At 38.7% G+C, this 17,265-nt stretch overlaps 1 long non-coding RNA gene across 2 annotated transcripts in view; it reads left to right on the forward strand.

Moving 5' to 3' along the window:
- LOC120307397 overlaps positions 1-17,265 on the forward strand; it is a 51,781-nt gene that overhangs the window by 4,043 nt on the left and 30,473 nt on the right. For both annotated transcript variants that reach the window (XR_005556517.1, XR_005556516.1), the window contains exons 2-3: positions 2,676-2,744; positions 9,824-9,973. This is a non-coding gene — a long non-coding RNA (uncharacterized LOC120307397). The remainder of the gene's footprint in view (positions 1-2,675; positions 2,745-9,823; positions 9,974-17,265) is intronic.

A 17,265-nucleotide genomic window follows, 5' to 3' on the forward strand; every position in this document is an offset into this window, starting at 1 on the left:
ACTTGCTTGCCATCTCCATAACTTCACTGGATTTGCTAGAAATTAATCATGAACTGAGTTCCCAGGATTTTAATTATTATGCTAGAAATTTTGCTGTTTCTGTTAGGAAGCAGATATACCCATTTCAAGCAATTCACTATTATTTAAGAAGTAACACAAAGGTGGCTTACCAGTCAGCCCAAAGCTCTTTTTGCAACTATTTAGAGGCAAAAGTTGGCATGAACATATGTAATATGTTTATTAAAACACAAAAGATCCAAAGTACCCCTGAGCTCTTGAAAATATTATTTTTGTCAAAAGGTTTGATATTGCTTTGACATTTTTCATAATTATTACTTTGTGATATTATGGTCATTTCCTCAGCCAGCAAAAAGCTACTTTATGTAGAATACTATTCTAGTACTGCGTAGGGAAAGGGGAGCTATTTTAAGATTATTCATAGAACTTTTTAATATCTGCTTTGGAGCAGAGATTTAGTGGTGAAGGACTCTCAGTACTAATGTGTGAATGTGCCATTTAGCCCAATTAACAAGATGCTTCATGCAATTGCTTTAGCTTGGGATGAAAGCAGTTCAAGTAATATGGGTTCTATTTGGTGTATCTTCCTGTTACATAACAAGAGTACAACATAATTCAGAACTGCACACAATAAATGCTAAAGAGGAGAAAGAATGCCAATGCTAGCATTGTGCTAATTTTTTCTAACATTTTCTCTCAAATGTCTAGTTACATAACTTAGCAATGCTGCTTTCTTGTACCTTGTAATTGAAGCTTCCTGCCATTTTTAATAAACCAACAGATATCAAAATTTGGTTTCATTTCAGAAGTCAGGTCAATTTTTTTGCCATTTTGTTACATAAATCTCAGGCTTTATACCCATCCCCAAAGTAATTATCATAGCTTCTCTGGGAACTCATTAACACTCTGAAACCAACATTGTCTTATCTCCAATATACGTATAACCAAAATTTTGTATAATTGTGTTCATCAGAAGTTTTATAATACCATGGATAAAGGATTAGAAATATTTCAAATCAGAGTTTCAAGTTAACATCTAAAATATATATTACAATGTTTACAAAAAAAAATTGCCAGATTGTATAAAGATTATATCATGTTTTGCAGCTTTCCCAGAGGAAGGTAACAAAATGCTCATTTGGTCACTCAAAGAGGTGTGCTTATTTTTTGGTATAAAATCTGAGAAATTTGGAACATAGTGATACAAAATCAGTACAGGTAATCCTTGATTTACAACCACAATTGAGATCAAAATTTCTGTTGCTAAGCAAGACAGTTGTTGAGAGAGTTTTGCCTCATTTTACGACCTTTCTTGCTACAGCTGTTAAGTGAATCACTGCAGTTAAGTTGGCAACATGGTGGTTAATGAATCTGGCTTCCTCATTGACTTTGCTTGTCAGAAGGTTGCCAAAAGTGATCACATGACCCCGGGACACTGTGACCGTCATAAATATTGCCAAGCATCTGAATTTTGATCACATGACCATGGGAATGCTGGAATGGTCGGTTGTAAGTGAGAAAAACGGTCATAAGTCACTTTTTTCAGTGCCGTTGTAACTTTGAATGGTCACTAAATGAATGGCTGTAAGTTGGGGACTACCTGTACATCATTTACCTTGGATTTTGAACAAAAGAACCAACCATGTAGGCTTTGGAATGCTCAAGAGATTTACCATAAAAGATAGGATCACAAGAATTTCCTTCTTTCAAAAATCACTAGGTATTTTTTTTAAATAATCATCTGCTGCATATTGCTGAGTGACAATTAATCTAGTTAACACACTAAAAAGAATATTTCAAAGGGCCTTATTTCTTAGCAAATGTGCACAACAATTTTCTATGATTAGCATGGTTGGACACTACTGTAGCATAGTAATGTGGAGAACAAAATTAGACCTCCACCCAATTCATTAGTGAACCTTGAATCAATTAGTCTTTTTCAACCTAGTCCATCTCACAAAGTAGAAACATTAAGAAGAAAATTATTCAAATACTTACAGAGATGTTCCCTACCAAACACTCTGAGGATAGCATTGTATGTAGACATGTAATATGACCTCTTTTCTCAGACTTTTAGTACAGCAGCAATCTTGGTGGATTCTTGTAAACCAAGTGAACTATATCATAAACTGTCAGCAGTTTGGAGAGGATAATTGTCAATCATAATACTGTATACTTGGCATGAAGCAACTATTGGGGGGGGGGAGAAAAACAATGATCTATTTCACTTCCTCTTAAATCAGATAGTGCTGATTACTGGCTAGTTCTCTAGGCTATTGTTTTGGAATAGTCTTATTGAAATGGAAAATCCCCAGATTCAGCAATTTGCAGATTTCCCCCTCCCAATACTTTTTGGTACAAAAAGGTATATGTCTTTGGTAAGTGCCTTTGATCTGAAGCATGTTCTTTTCCTATTTAAAATAGTGTTTATAGCTTAACCTTCCATTGCATTGTCAACAAAAGCAGCTGCTCCTTCAGGAAAAGCGGGGTTTCTCCTTAAGACACCAAAGGTTTACTCTTCTAGCATATTCTTCACTTATAGGCAAAGCCATTCACTGCCTAATGACCAGATTTCTTACCATCAGACCGTGAGTGTTCCAGAGCTGGAAATAGCTAGCTAGGCAAGTCTATTTTTAATAGACTTCTTTTTGTCACAGGAGGCCTGGGCTATTTTTGTAGCTACCACATCTCCAGATTTCCTCTCTGGCCTCTGAAGAAACATGTCAGTAAGTATATATCCTTATCCCAGAATTTAATATGGGGGGAGGGGGGGAAGTCAGATTCTTAATAATGTTTGGATTTTCATGCTTCAACATCTTATGATTTCCACTATAATATTTTGTTTCTCAAGTCATTCCCCCCCCCCCGAGTTTTATCAATGTAAATGTTGAGAAGGGCTTTAAAACAAAAATCACTGTTCCTCTCTAAATCAGGTCTCCACCTTGCATCAAAGATTTAAGTTTAGGGCTAGATTTTTGTTTTCACCCTCTTCCATCTGTTTCCAAACGATAAAGGATATTGCTTTATACTTCTGAATAACTTACTGATAGATGTAAAGTGGCCCATTAAAGCTATTGGTAATTTATCTTCATCTATAAGCAGTTTGCTGATTTCACTTTTTAATATATAAAGTCTTATGTGTGATGATGCCTGCTGTTTCATGAAATAAAACAAAAATGGTAAGAACCATTGAAGCCAATGCATCTGCTAAAGCAGCAATAGAAAAAGTAAGGCTTTTGCCAGTGCTCTTTTTGTGGCTGTCAAAGCCTATCAGACTGGGGGAAGAATTTAATCCCTTTCCTTGTGGGGGAGGAGGGAGTCTTGAATTTTAAGGACAGGAGGAAATGCTAAGCCTTTCAAATGAACTTAAAATTAGTTTGATGGAAGTTGTACTTTTGGAGTGCAGTCCTGGACATGTATGCAAATCCTTGCTGCAAGTCAGCAAAAGTTGTATTTGTTAATTTTGCTAGACGTTCTGGAAGCAGTTGCTGGTGTATATGGATTTGACCAGAAATTAAGCTGTCTATTGATTTACTTAAAAATCTTGCATTCCAACTTTCCTTAATCAAGTTCCCTGATAGTATTGAGAACACACAGAATCTCTAGCTAGCATTGATAAGGACATTAATATGAACATAATCTATTATATTCCAATGTGTTAATGGGTTTGGTGATGTAGAGTTGAAGTCTTAAAATACTGAATCACTGATTTGATTTATAATCAAAGAGAAGAGTAACATTGATATGCTGGGCCCTTTATGATGGTATATACTTAGGAAATAAGTTAAAAAACAGAAGTCTAAAAAAAGAAAAATTAGAAATGAAAACAGAAAATGAAGAGAGGAATCAAAGAAGATTAGAAAGGGGCAACAGTTTAGTAATATAGCAAACAAATATAGGGGAAGGAATTAAAAGAAGATTTGCTGAATGGAATTTTACAGCCTTCTAATAATTGGCACCTTCCAGATATGTTGGATTATTACTCCAATAATTCCCAATGATCTGAATCTTTATTTTATTTCCCACTTCTTTTGCCCATCTCACCAAAGGCGACTCTAAGCAGCATACAAACACAGATGCTCTATGCCTCTGTTCCCATCATTGCCCAATGCATTGATTTCTTATAATTGTTTGATTTACTATACATTGGAATGTAAATGATATGTAATTAAGACATAAGGAAATTTTGTCAATTTGGATGAATTCTACTCTGTGCAGGAATTTTAGATATTTACACGATTGAAAAGACTCTTAGTCAGAAAGGGATTTATTTATTTGTTGTTTATTTGTTTCACTGACTCCAAACCATTGTCAGCACAGTGCAATAAATCATACATTATACTGTGAATGCTACAACAGTTTGAGCTTACATAATATATTAAGCCAGGGCTTCTCAAAGTGTGCAACATGGGCAACATAGAAGAGGGTCTTTCTCTTCTCCTTTTTCATGGTGCCCTAGATATGATAATCAGTCTTTGAATCATTGCTTTTATTCATTGGGAAGTCACATAAATTCATTTCTCATTTTAGTGGGTTATAGTATCTATCAAACCTGAGCACTGCTACACTAAACCCAAACTAAATAACCACCAAGATGAACAAACCATAAAGCCTTTGTGAATTGTGCTAGCACTGAAGATTATGTTACAAAACTACTGTAGTTTGTATGGCCGCAGCTTTAGAATGGTTCAAATTAATTAATAGCTAATTGTTTTTATTCAAATGGTTTGTATACCAAGTTATGTTTTCTTTCATATGCTTTGCATAATATAATAGAAAGCTGCCAGATAAAAAATTACACAGGCAGCCAAGTTATTTATCCATTATCTGGTTTCAGAAGTGAAACAGTTGCAAGGTATCCTTGTTATTGTTACTTCCAGACCTATCGGGTCTAATTTATTTTGTCCAGGAAAGGAGGAAGCTACACAGGTAATCCTATTTAGTAACTGTCTTATTTAACAACCATCCACAGTTACAACAGTAATAAAAAAGTAACTGTGCGGCCACAGTCCTCTCATTTAGGACCTTGCAGGCCTGAAGAGTAAAGAAAAGCTGAAGTAAGATCATAAGACTGGTTGCAGTGTCACTTAGCAATCATTTTGCTTTGAAGATCTCCTTGCAGGTACCAAATGTGGTTGCTAAATGAGGACTTACCACTATTTGTAGTTATTAGGCAACCACAAGACTTACTACTTCAAGTCCCTAAAAGCTACTATACAGTATGTGCAGCTAATCCATTTTTTTTTTTTAAATAGTCACAGGGTGCTAGTTTCAGCAAAGTAGCCAAAGTTGAAATGTGTCAGTTTGTACTTTATAGTACAAATGTGAGTATCATCAAATAGATCTTGGAGGATTGGGACAGGTTGGAAAGGTGCAGTTTGCTGAGTCAAAGAAAATAAGAAAATAAGTAGATTATTAAAGATAAAGGACCACTAAAATAAAATATCTTTTACACAATTCATAGTTAAATTAGGACATTTTCTTTCATGAGGTTAGTTCCAGAATAGATAATTTTATAAGGAGATCAAATGCATCTATGGCAGATATCGCCAAGTGTATATTAGCCCCAAATGGGAGTCACTCAATTCCATTTCTGAGAAGCAGGAGCAAGAATTTGCAATATAAAAATAAAAAATTTACAAATTTTAAGATCATTTCTATATACAGTAATAATTTTGCATTTTGTTTTTCTTCATGGAACATAAACATGGAACATGCATGTGGGTCTACTATTAAATAATGGCATTTTATCATGCTTTCTCAGTAGCAGCACCTACCCTGTGAAACACATTCCCCCCCCCCACCCCCAGAGATGGCCCTGGCTCTGCTAGCCTTTTGTAAGACAGGGAAGATCTGGCTGTTTCCCCAGGCATTTGGGTCAGCCCTGGGGTGGGGCTGGGTAAAGGAAGGGAGGATTATGTGTGACGGATTTGTGTGTTTTAATCTTGCAAGACTTCTAGAGTCACTTGTGTGGAATGGGTGGCTATATAAATCAAATAAATAAATAAATGTAAAATAATAAAATTGAGGGAGGTTAAAATATTTTGAAGTAGATTTGAGTAACACCTAGACAAGGCTTTTCTGGTTACCTATTTGGAGAAAGACTAATATGTATAATATGATCTGTCACATAAAGACACCATAGTTCAGGCAGTCTATTTAGTAGTACCAGCTGAAACTCCGTAGAGCCTAGACCCTCTTCAAAGGCAACTCTATTACACTCCCAATAAGGGTCGCTTAGAATACTGGCTTAGTGTGTGCATCAGAACTACTACCAAAACAGCCAGAAATATATTCTATTATGCATTATATTTGTTTTGAATGGAGTTATTTCCTGCTTGAAACTTGAAGGTGTCACATTTTTGATTAAATGTTTAAATGTGAATACTGACCGCATTAAAAAGTAGCATTCTCACAGCAACTGTTACCTTTTAGGCCAGCGGTGTCAAACTCAATTTCACTGAGGGCCGCATCAGCATTGCGGTTGCCCTGGGAGGAGCGGGTGGGTGTGGCCAGAGTGGGTGCAGCCTACTGGATGGGCATGGATGGAGTTGGTGTGGCCTACTGGGTGGGCGTGGCCAGTTCTACATCATTCACATCAAGGGTGCCTATGGGGGCCTGGGCAGGAGTGAGACAGATCTGAGGGTCTCTGGCAGAAGGGGGTGGGACTGGGGCAAGTGCCAAGATGGCCACCACAAAATTGTACATTGGCTCCTGGCTGGCCTGGGCCAGGGCCAAGGCAATGGGGGCTGTTCCCTCACTGTTTCCAGGATGGCTTCGCAGGCCATATGAAACCACTTCGCGGGCCGCATCTGGCCCCTGGGCCTTGTGTTTGACATGTCTGTTTTAGGGAAAGAAAAAATAAAATGAAGTATTGGATAGAGTCACAATTGAAATCCTTCTGCAGATGATACAAATTTTGGAAGTAAGAAAAAAAAATTGAAAACAATCTGAACTTGGGTATTATTGACAAAGATCCACACTGAGATTTCTCGTATTATACTGTACTGTACTGTACTATACTAATAATATAGTAAAATTATTAGAGTTATTGTGGCATAAATAATAAAATGAATAAAAAACAAACCCTATAGTCAACAAGGACTAATGGAATAAAATCCACAAGGATTCCTTTACCTTTTATTGTGCCATAAATAGATTATTTATTTATTTGTTAAATTTATTTGCTGCCTATCTAAGTGGCTATTACTAGTATACTGTGATCTGCCTCCTTTTCTCTAGAGTGGGACTGCCGCAGATGTTTTGGGATTATAATTCTGATGATTCCTAACCAACTACTGGCTTATCATTCTGAGAATTTTAATCCCAAAATATCTGAAAGATATCAGGTTGGAGAACTCTATCTTACCTTAAGACAGTGGTGGGATTCAAATATGTGAACAACCAGTTCTCTGTGTGGATGCTGCTTCCGGAAGTCCATTTTGGGCCTGGGCAACAAAAAACTAGCTATCGTTTCTGCCGAACTGGTGCGAACCAGCTGAATCCCACCACTGCCTTAAGATATATTCTCGTCTCAGGGATAGAGTAAGAAATATAACTGGAAACAGTTAGTAGTATTTATTGGAAGAGGAAAAATGATTTACATACCTTCTTCCCGTCCCATTTAGATTATCAAAAACATCTGCACTTCACTGTAATTCTCCCCCATTCATATAAGAATTACGGTGCTTTGTTAATAAAATTGTCATAGGTGCTAGAAAAGCAATTTAAAGAATGTAAAAAATACTCAATCATAGATATCTTAACTTCTACTTCCTCAAAGTTTGAGATCCTTTAAATAATTTTAGAAAGTATTTTTATGTTGAATGTGAAATATTATAATTTGTGTGTTCATTTTTCTGACTAGTCGTATATAGGCATTTTAGAGCAAAATCAATCTGCTTATATAAGTTAGATTTGGTTTCTTCATCTGTAAAGTTCAAATCTCATCCATATTACCACATTATGAAAACATTTGTTCCAGAAAGGTTTTATGATGTCTCAAGAATTAGCACAAAGTAGATGAAAAGCAAATTAACTTTTTATTGAAACTTACTCCAGTAGTTTACCCAATAGGACATTTTCCCCTTAATTTTCCTTAAGAGGGAAACTCTCAAAATTCTGAGACAGCATCCAGATATCATCTGGAAGGGGCCAGGTTTGAAAATTCTGATAGATTACCCTTATTCAATAGACCAGTGATTGCCCAAAAACTGGACCCGCCCCATTCTACCCCCTGCCCACCCCTGCTCCACCCACCCCACACCTGCCCGCAGGGCCACTCACTGCCTCCAGGGCCTGCCGCAGATCGCCCAGGCAGCCCAGCAGCACCATGGTGGCCATGCCCTCTGCCCACCCCCCAGAGCATCAACTGTACGCGATGGGGCGTGAGAGCAGAGTCTTGTCTATGCTGCCTGGCTGCCATGTCCTTGGCTGCGCTGGTTCGCGTGGGCCACACTCGGGGGTGACTCTCCTCCAGGGGGGCTGCTCGTAAGGAGAGAGTCGCGGGGGAGGTGAGGCTGGGGCAACTCATGTGTGCCCACAGAGAGAGCTCCGAGTGCCACCTCTGGCACGCGTGCCATAGGTTCTCCACCACTGCAGTAGACTATTACATGATCTGTATATTCAGTAGTCTACTAAGTACCAGTAGTAATGGGCAACTACATTATATATTAAATAATATGAGATGAATTGGGGATATAATTACCAACCAATAAAAGGAATATTATAATGGCTGGTATTCATATACTATTTTTTTGTGAGTCAGGCTATCAACCGAGTGCCACCTGACACCTATATAATAGAATTATTATATCTGAAATTGGCCTAATTGGATAAATCTTACAATGGGTTGATTTTGTGCCAACTTATGAAACGGGAAAAGTGTTTTTGGGAAGAGCATCACAATTTCTCAGTGTGTATTGGCTAACCTCTGGTGCAAAACAATGTACAAGCTATCATTGCTTAGCTGCAGCTTACATAGTCTTTGAAACATTGTTATCACTGGATTATACTATACCACATTTTTTTCTATTTTAAAATGTACTGTAAGGATTTAAAGGGAATATAACCTTAGCACTGCACAGTTGATTTCATAATAATCCTACATTTGTGAGTTGTTTCCTACCTAATTAACATAATATATGAAAGCTCACAGTGCAGTGGTGGGATTCAGCTGATTCCCACAACTTCAGCAGAACCGGTAGCTAATTGTTTGTTACCCAGGCCCAGAACAGACTTCCGGAAGCGGCATCCATACAGAGAACTGGTTGTTCACATATTTGAATCCCACCACTGTTGCAGGGTACATACTAGTGACATGTGTAACAGTTGAGAGTTGAAAGAAAAAAATGAACGTTGGGTCTTATTTTTTAGAAAGGAATATGAAGTAAAAACTCCTGTTTGTTTGGAAACAGAATGAAAAACCAAACACATCACTCCATGCCCATGGCTTGAAAATGTAAAGATCACAGTTTGGTTCAGTAGTGATGCTCCTCTGCCTATTAAGAGTGTTCTGTTCTTAGTACTCTAGTGATAAGGTAAATGCTGGGACTGGATGTCCTAAAGCTCTCTTTTCTTCTCTTACAACCTCACATCAGTATTGTGAGCCTTTTCCTTTTTTGTGCTCTAGATGAATGGAAGGAACTTACAACTATTTTTTTTTAGCTTATAGTTTTCTTAGCAGCAATGTGGAAGGCATTTCTGTCATGTTTTTTCAACTTCCTAATTTAGCCTACAGTCTTGTTATCTCCTGGTGGTCTCTCCTTCATGTACTAACTCAATCAGACTTTGCTTATCCTTTCAGATAAGAAAAAGTCAGCTGAGTGTTATTATCAAATTGTGATGTATTTCTACAAGGTATTACTTTGGGAGCAGGAACTGCTGTTACATCTTCCTTCTTCTCAAGAACTCGTCAAAATTCTTCAGATTCCATGATATCAGTATCAAAATAAATGTATGTATTTATTTAAACATTTATAATATATGTGTGTATTATTTATTTTTTGCATTATATATTTAAAATGTTTATATTGTAAAAGATGAACTTTGGACATATTTATTTTCTCTCCACCCCTACATTTAGTTCTTTTATAATATAGTTTCTTCCAAAAATATGAATATATGAATATGAATATAACCTCATCTTCTGTCTTTAATTGGTGGACATTGTTTTGTTGATTGAAGTTTGTCATTTACTATTAATATTTATGTCAACCAGGGCATGCTGAGACAATTCAGCTCAGTGTGCCCAGTAATAGTTCACTTGCATCTGTTAGGCTCCCTGTCCTACCCAATTTTTATTTTTTTATTATATTCTTTTTATTATAAAAAAAAGAATCTGGCAAGCTGAAAAACAAAGTTCTGGCAACTAATATTATAATTTATGTATCTAATTTATATGGTACTGCTTCTAGATAATAGGACCCCATAAACATTCTTAGCCAATAAAAGTTATAGGAAAACAATGCCTTGTTTGAAAAGGTACAAATTTTAAATGGATAACGCAAAAGAAAGCTGGGAGGCCAGAAGGAATGGAGAAGAAAATCAGTCATTCAGTTGACTGATAAGTGGGGGTTTTATGATTGCCCATGCCCATCATGGCAGCTGGTTTGATGACTATCCTACCCCTACCCCCCCATGAAGACTTCTGTGAGGGCACCCACCACATATGTAAAAATTCTATAATTATTCCCACCAGCCACAAAATATCTGACTTGGAAGTTACATGTAGGAATATGTGCCTGCATCAAAAGAGCTTTTCAGCCAGTCTAATAGGCCCCATATGAGCTATGTATAGCTCTCCCGATCGTTTTCATAGAGATCAAACAGAATTTTCTTTCAGTGAAACAGAAACTAATAACAAATAATAGTAACTAACTGTTGATGAATTTAATGATCTCCAACTGTCCATTTCTTCCAACTCTATTTCATTTGATTCTTAGCATATAAATATATTCTCCATCGTAGCATATGCTTACCGTATATATATCCAGATGTGCATTTGCATCTGTATTGCCTGTGCAGGCAGAAACTCATTCTTCATGCATTTCTCCCTGGCTAGATAATGGGATATTACAGCTAATATAATTAATTATAAAAATGTATTACTTTAAAAGAAAAATCATTTACCTATTACTTAGGTAATCTGCAAAGGATCTCAGAAAGCATGCATCATCTCACAAGTGCCATCTTTTTCTCCCAAGAATCTTGGGAAGATGATGGGGCAGAGGAGCAATAATTCCTCAAATCATTTTGTAATTTCATTGGCGTTTGAACTATAACCAAGTTTAGGTCTAATGATCTGTTCAGCTTTATGGAAGGTCCCCAAAAGCACAGCAATTTTTACAAATACTTATTCAGACAAATGGCAAAATTTTATCCCAAATAACAGTTTTCTCAAATTATTAGCTTAGCTTTCCAGGGTTGACCATTTCAATAAAATCTCTAGAATAAATCCTCATTTTAGAAATGAAAGGTTATTATCAATTCCAATCTACTACTATAATGTTAAAATACCTCTCTTTGTAAAGTATAGAATCTTAGATCAGTAGAATTGGAAGTCTTCATAAAGATCATTTAGTGCAACTTTCAGCATGCAGGAAAACCTTTTAAAGCATCTGTGATCTGTAGCTTGTTAATTCTCTTCATAAAAATCCTTAGAGTCGGAGGACCCATATTTTCCATAAATAGACTGTTCTATATTATTATCAGGAAGTTTTTTCCTATGTTGAAGTGAAATCCAGATTTTTATAACTTACACTCATTATATCTGGTCCTAATTCTGTAGTCATGAAAATAGTTATTAGATTTAAATTATTAGTTTATTTTAATCCCATCTTTATTTCTTTTTAAGTAATTCACAGTGGCAAACACATCTCCTTCCTCCTCCTATTTTCCCCACAACAACCACCTTGGACTAATCCAGGGGTAGGCAACCTTGTCTCTTTTATGACTTATGCTGGCTCAAGAATTCTGGGAGTTGAAGTCCACGAGTCATAAAAGAGACAAGATTGCCTACCCCTGGACTAATCTAAAGTCACCCAACCAGCTTTCATGCCTCAGGCAGGACTAAAATTCATAATCTTCCGGTTTCTAGACAAGCACCTTTATGGCAACACCAAATTGGCTCTCATTCTTGTTCATGACCCATCTTCCTTGCTGCTTCCCCTTATGTACCTGAGCCTAGTTATCATGTGTCCCCTAAGCATTTTTTTTTGTTCATACTGAACATCCCAAGTTCCTTTAGCCTATCCTCACACCGCATGTTTGTGAGTCTCTATATCATCTGCCTTCTTCTAAACCCTTTCCAACATGTCAATATCCTTCTGAAAATGGGGTGACCAGAGTTGTACATAGTATTTCAGAAGTGATCTCACCAGTACCAAGTAGAGAGAAACAATAACTTCACCTGTCTTTGACACAGCACTTCTTTTAATGCAGCCTAGAACTGCATTCATCTTCTACGGTAGCAGCTGTCTCATACTTTTCATGTCAGCTTGTTGTCAAATAGCATAATACAGTGGTGGCGAACCTATGGCCCAGGTGCCAGAGGCGGCACTCAGAGCCCTCTCTGTGGGCACACATGCCATTGCCCCAGCCTTGCCTCCCCCGTGACCCCCTCCTCTCCAGCAGCCCCCCTGAAGGAGAGTCGCCCCTGAGCATGGCCTACGCGGAGCAGCGCAGCCAAGGACATGGCAGCCGGCAGCATAGACAAGACTCTGCCCTCACACCCCACCCTGCACAGTTGAGGCTTCAGGGCGCGGGCAGAGGGCGTGACCGCCATAGCGCTGCTGAGCTGCCTGGGTGATCTGTTGCAGGCCCTAGAGGCGGCAAGTGGTCCTGCAGCAGGTGGGGCGGGGCCAGTTTTTGGGCACTCCAGTCTCTAAAAGGTTCGCCATCACTGGCATAATCCTTGTCAAATGTAGCCATGGATCCTTCATCTTCTATGCATGTCCTACATTTTTTCTCTAAATGTAGTATTTAATAGTTCTCCCTATTAAAAAACATTTTGTCCTTTCCAGCCCATTCTCCCAATCTGTCAAGATTAGATTGCAATCTGATTCTGACAACCTTGGTAGTAGACAGATCTCCTAATATGTCCCATCATCCTGGTCATTAATAAGTAATTATTTATTTCCTTTATTTTTCACATTTTTTAATCAACCATATCCCTCAGGGGGGACGTTGGGTAGTGTACAATAAAATGTTAATATGTAAAAACAATATGTAAAAATTAAAAAATTAAAAATCATGGAACATATCAGAATTGTAGAATTATTTTTCTTGAATAGATTAAAATGTCCAACACTAGTTGCTGCAAAGTTAGTTTATCAAGTTCTGTAGAATTGGGGATAATGCACATTAAATACTGCAATTATAAAGAATTAGTTTCATATCAACTTTTTTGCCATAATATGCTATTAAACAGAAAATTAGGTACTTAAGGTACATTCAGTAATGGTTGGCAGAACACTGCAATAATAAAGGGACCTCATATTTTACAAATAAATATACTGTTATGATAATAATTTATAATAATTAAAATCAAAATGAAGAAATATCCAACTTCTAAAGCACCTGTCATTTATGTATGTACAAGACCTAAATGTATTCATTCATATCTAAAAGAAATAAACAGTTTATAAAAGTTAAGTATAGTATTTATTCCAACTCCCATGACATTTTTTTAAAAAACCCTGTTTCAGCAGCAGTGAAAAGAGTGATATGCTGACAAATTTCCACAAGGGTTTTATTAAACTTATCTATCTACACTGAGCCAGAGCAGTTAAACTATTAAACTCTTTCACGGTTACAACTTCAAAAGTTTTAGTTTATAAAGTGATAAGTATTTGCTTATGTTATTCACTGCAATTTCAAACAGGATAGATCCCTTGTTGTTGTTAATTGCGAAGTCGTGTCCGACCCATCGCAACCCCATGGACAATGTTCCTCCAGGTCTTCCTGTCCTCTACCATCTTCTGGAGTCCATTTAAGTTCACACCTACTGCTTCAGTGACTCCATCCAGCCATCTCATTCTCTGTCGTCCCCTTCTTCTATTGCCCTCAATCTTTCCCAGCATTAGGCCCTTTTTCAGTGAGTCCTTCCTTCTCATTAGGTGGCCAAAGTATTTGAGTTTCAACTTCAGGATCTGGCCTTCTAAAGAGCAGTCAGGGTTGATCTCTTCTAGGACTGACCGGTTTGAACGCCTTGCAGTCCAAGGGACTCGCAGGAGTCTTCTCCAGCACCATAGTTCAAAGGCCTCAATTCTTTTACGCTCAGCCTTTCTTATGGTCCAACTTTCACAGCCATACATTGCAGCTGGGAAAACCATGGCCTGGACTATACGCACTTTTGTTGGCAGGGTGATGTCTCTGCTTTTTAGTATGCTGTCTAGATTTGCCATAGCTTTCCTCCCCAGGAGCAAGCGTCTTTAATTTCTTGGCTGCAGTCCCCATCTGAGGTGATCTTGGAGCCCAGAAAAATAAAATCTGTCACTACCTCCATTTCGTCCCCATCTATTTGCCAGGAATTGAGAGGGCCGGATGCCATGATTTTGGTTTTCTTAATGTTGAGTTTCAAGCCAACTTTTGCACTCTCCTTCTTCACCCGCATCAAGAGGCTCTTTAGTTCCTCTTCACTTTCTGCCAGTAGAGTGGTATCATCTGCATATCTTAGGTTGTTGATATTTCTCCCGGCAATCTTAATTCCAACTTTTGATTCATCTAGCCCTGCCTTTCTCATGATGTGCTCTGCATATAAGTTAAATAGGCAGGGCGACAGTATACAGCCTTGCCCGACTCCTTTTCCAATTTTGAACCAATCAGTGGTTCCGTGTTCGGTTCTCACTGTTGCTTCTTGACCCGCATATAGGTTTCTCAAGAGACAAATGAGATGGTCTGGTACTCCCATCTCTTTAAGAACTTGCCACAATTTGTTGTGATCCACACAATCAAAGGCTTTAGCATAGTCAATGAAGCAGAAGTAGATGTTTTTCTGGAACTCCCTAGCTTTCTCCATGATCCAGTGTATGTTGGCAATTTGATCTCTAGTTCCTCTACCTCTTCGAAATCCTGCTTGTACTTCTGGTAGTTCTCGATCCACATACTGCTGGAGTCTAGCTTGTAGGATTTTAAGCATAACTTTACTAGCATGTGAAATGAGTGCAATGGTGCAATAGTTTGAACATTCTTTGGCATTGCCTTTCTTTGGAATTGGAATGTAAACTGACCTTTTCCAATCCTGTGGCCACTGTTGAGTTTTCCAAATTTGCTGGCAAATTGAGTGTAGATTCCTATGTGAACTTAAATGGAGGAAGGAATCTTCATCTAGAATTCTGCAGTAGCTCCTGTCATGATTGGATAGATAGGATTATCATTTGTCTCAAGAGAGCAGAGGAAAAATGGAATCACTGAGAAATAGCACTATCTTTTTTTGCAAAAAGGAAAAGTGATTTCTAGTGGTTGGGTTCAATAGGAGGACTCATATACAGCTGTTAACCTATGTTCAAATTATATGATTCCATCTAGAAGGCTATATGGGAGGGGAAACTGATCTCTGAGCCAGATGAACTAGTCTTATTTCCACTGAGGATAATTAAATGAGCTAACTCTTGAATGGATATCAAATCACTGCTATGAGTTCTATGTTCCAAAATATGTACAGAGGTGTGATTTTAATGTTTATATATTATTTGTAGAAGACAAATGACTCAGGTGATATGAGATGAACCTTGGATGTATTTCTCACTCCCTTCTCTATTCACATTATTTTCTATCCTCATGCTCAATGTTTGTGCCATTTTGCATAATCTTCTTCATTATAATTGCTGACTGATTTCCCCAACATAGAGTTACTGTTTTGCTTTGTAGAAAATAAGAATTTTATTTTTAATCTTCATTCATAATGACGGTCTACCATATTTATTTATTTATTTATTTATTAAAATTTATAGACCGCCCCACTCCCGCAGGACTCCGGGCGGCTAACAATAAAAACACAATATAACTTAGCATAACAAACAATACAAAAACATTGATCCAGGTGTCAGATTTTATAAACCCCAGGCCTGCCGGAAAAGCCAGGTCTTAAGCAGCTTGTGGAAAACCAACAGGGTGGGAGCAGTCCTAATCTCCAGGGGGAGCTGGTTCCAAGATGTGGGCGCCATCACAGAGAAAGCCTTCCCCCGCGGCCCCGCCAAATGGCACTGCTTGGCCGATGGGACCTGAAGGAGCCCAGCCTGTGGGATCTAACTGGACGAAGGGAACTATGAGGTAGTAGGCGGTCTCGCAAATAGCCTGGCCCTGAGCCATATAGAGCTTTAAAGGTAATAACCAACACCTTGAATTGGACCCAGAGACCAATAGGCAACCAGTGAAGCTCACAGAGGATAGGTGTAACGTGGGTGTACCGAGGAACACCCACTATCACTCGCGCGGCTGCATTCTGGACCAACTGTAGTCTCCGAATACTTTTCAAGGGTAGCCCCATGTAGAGCGCGTTGCAGTAGTCCAGGCGTGAGGTGACAAGGAGGACACCCAAGTTGCGAACCCGCTCCAAAGGAGGTATATTTTCCCCTGCTAGAGTCAACACAGGACAGTTAACATGATCCTTGGGAGGCAACATCCAAAGCCACTCGGTCTTGTCAGGATTGAGCCTGAGTCTGTTAACCCCCATCCAGACCCTCACGGCTTCAAGGCAACGGCCCATCACATCAGCCGCTTCACTGAGAGAGCTCGGGGAAGAGATATATAGCTGGGTATCATCAGCATACTGATGAAACCTCACCCCGTGCTGTCTGATGATCTCACCCAGCGGTTTCATATAAATGTTAAATAGGAGGGGGGAGAGGACCGACCCCTGCGGCACCCCGCATTCAAGGGGCCTCGGGGTTGACCTCTGTCCCCCCACCAATACCGATTGCAACCGGCCAGAGAGGTAGGAGGAGAACCACCATAAAACAGTGCCTCCCACTCCCACCCCTCCAAGTTGTCGCAAAAGGATACCATGATCAATGGTATCAAAAGCCGCTGAGAGGTCAAGTAGCACCAAGACAGAGGAATAACCCCTGTCTCGGGCCCACCAAAGCAGTTTCTGTGCTGAAGCCGGGCTTGAAGCCAGATTGAAAAGGGTCTAGGTAATCCGCTTCATCCAGAGACCGTCGGAGCTGGAGCGCCACCACTCTCTTTACAACCTTCCCCAAAAAGGGGAGATTGGAGACTGGGCGGAAGTTATTTAAATCAGCCGGG

The sequence above is a fragment of the Crotalus tigris genome, unplaced genomic scaffold (assembly GCF_016545835.1).
Source record: "Crotalus tigris isolate CLP2741 ecotype Arizona unplaced genomic scaffold, ASM1654583v1 scf7180000017775.1145084777:2100578, whole genome shotgun sequence".
NCBI classification, from domain to species: Eukaryota; Metazoa; Chordata; class Lepidosauria; order Squamata; family Viperidae; genus Crotalus; species Crotalus tigris.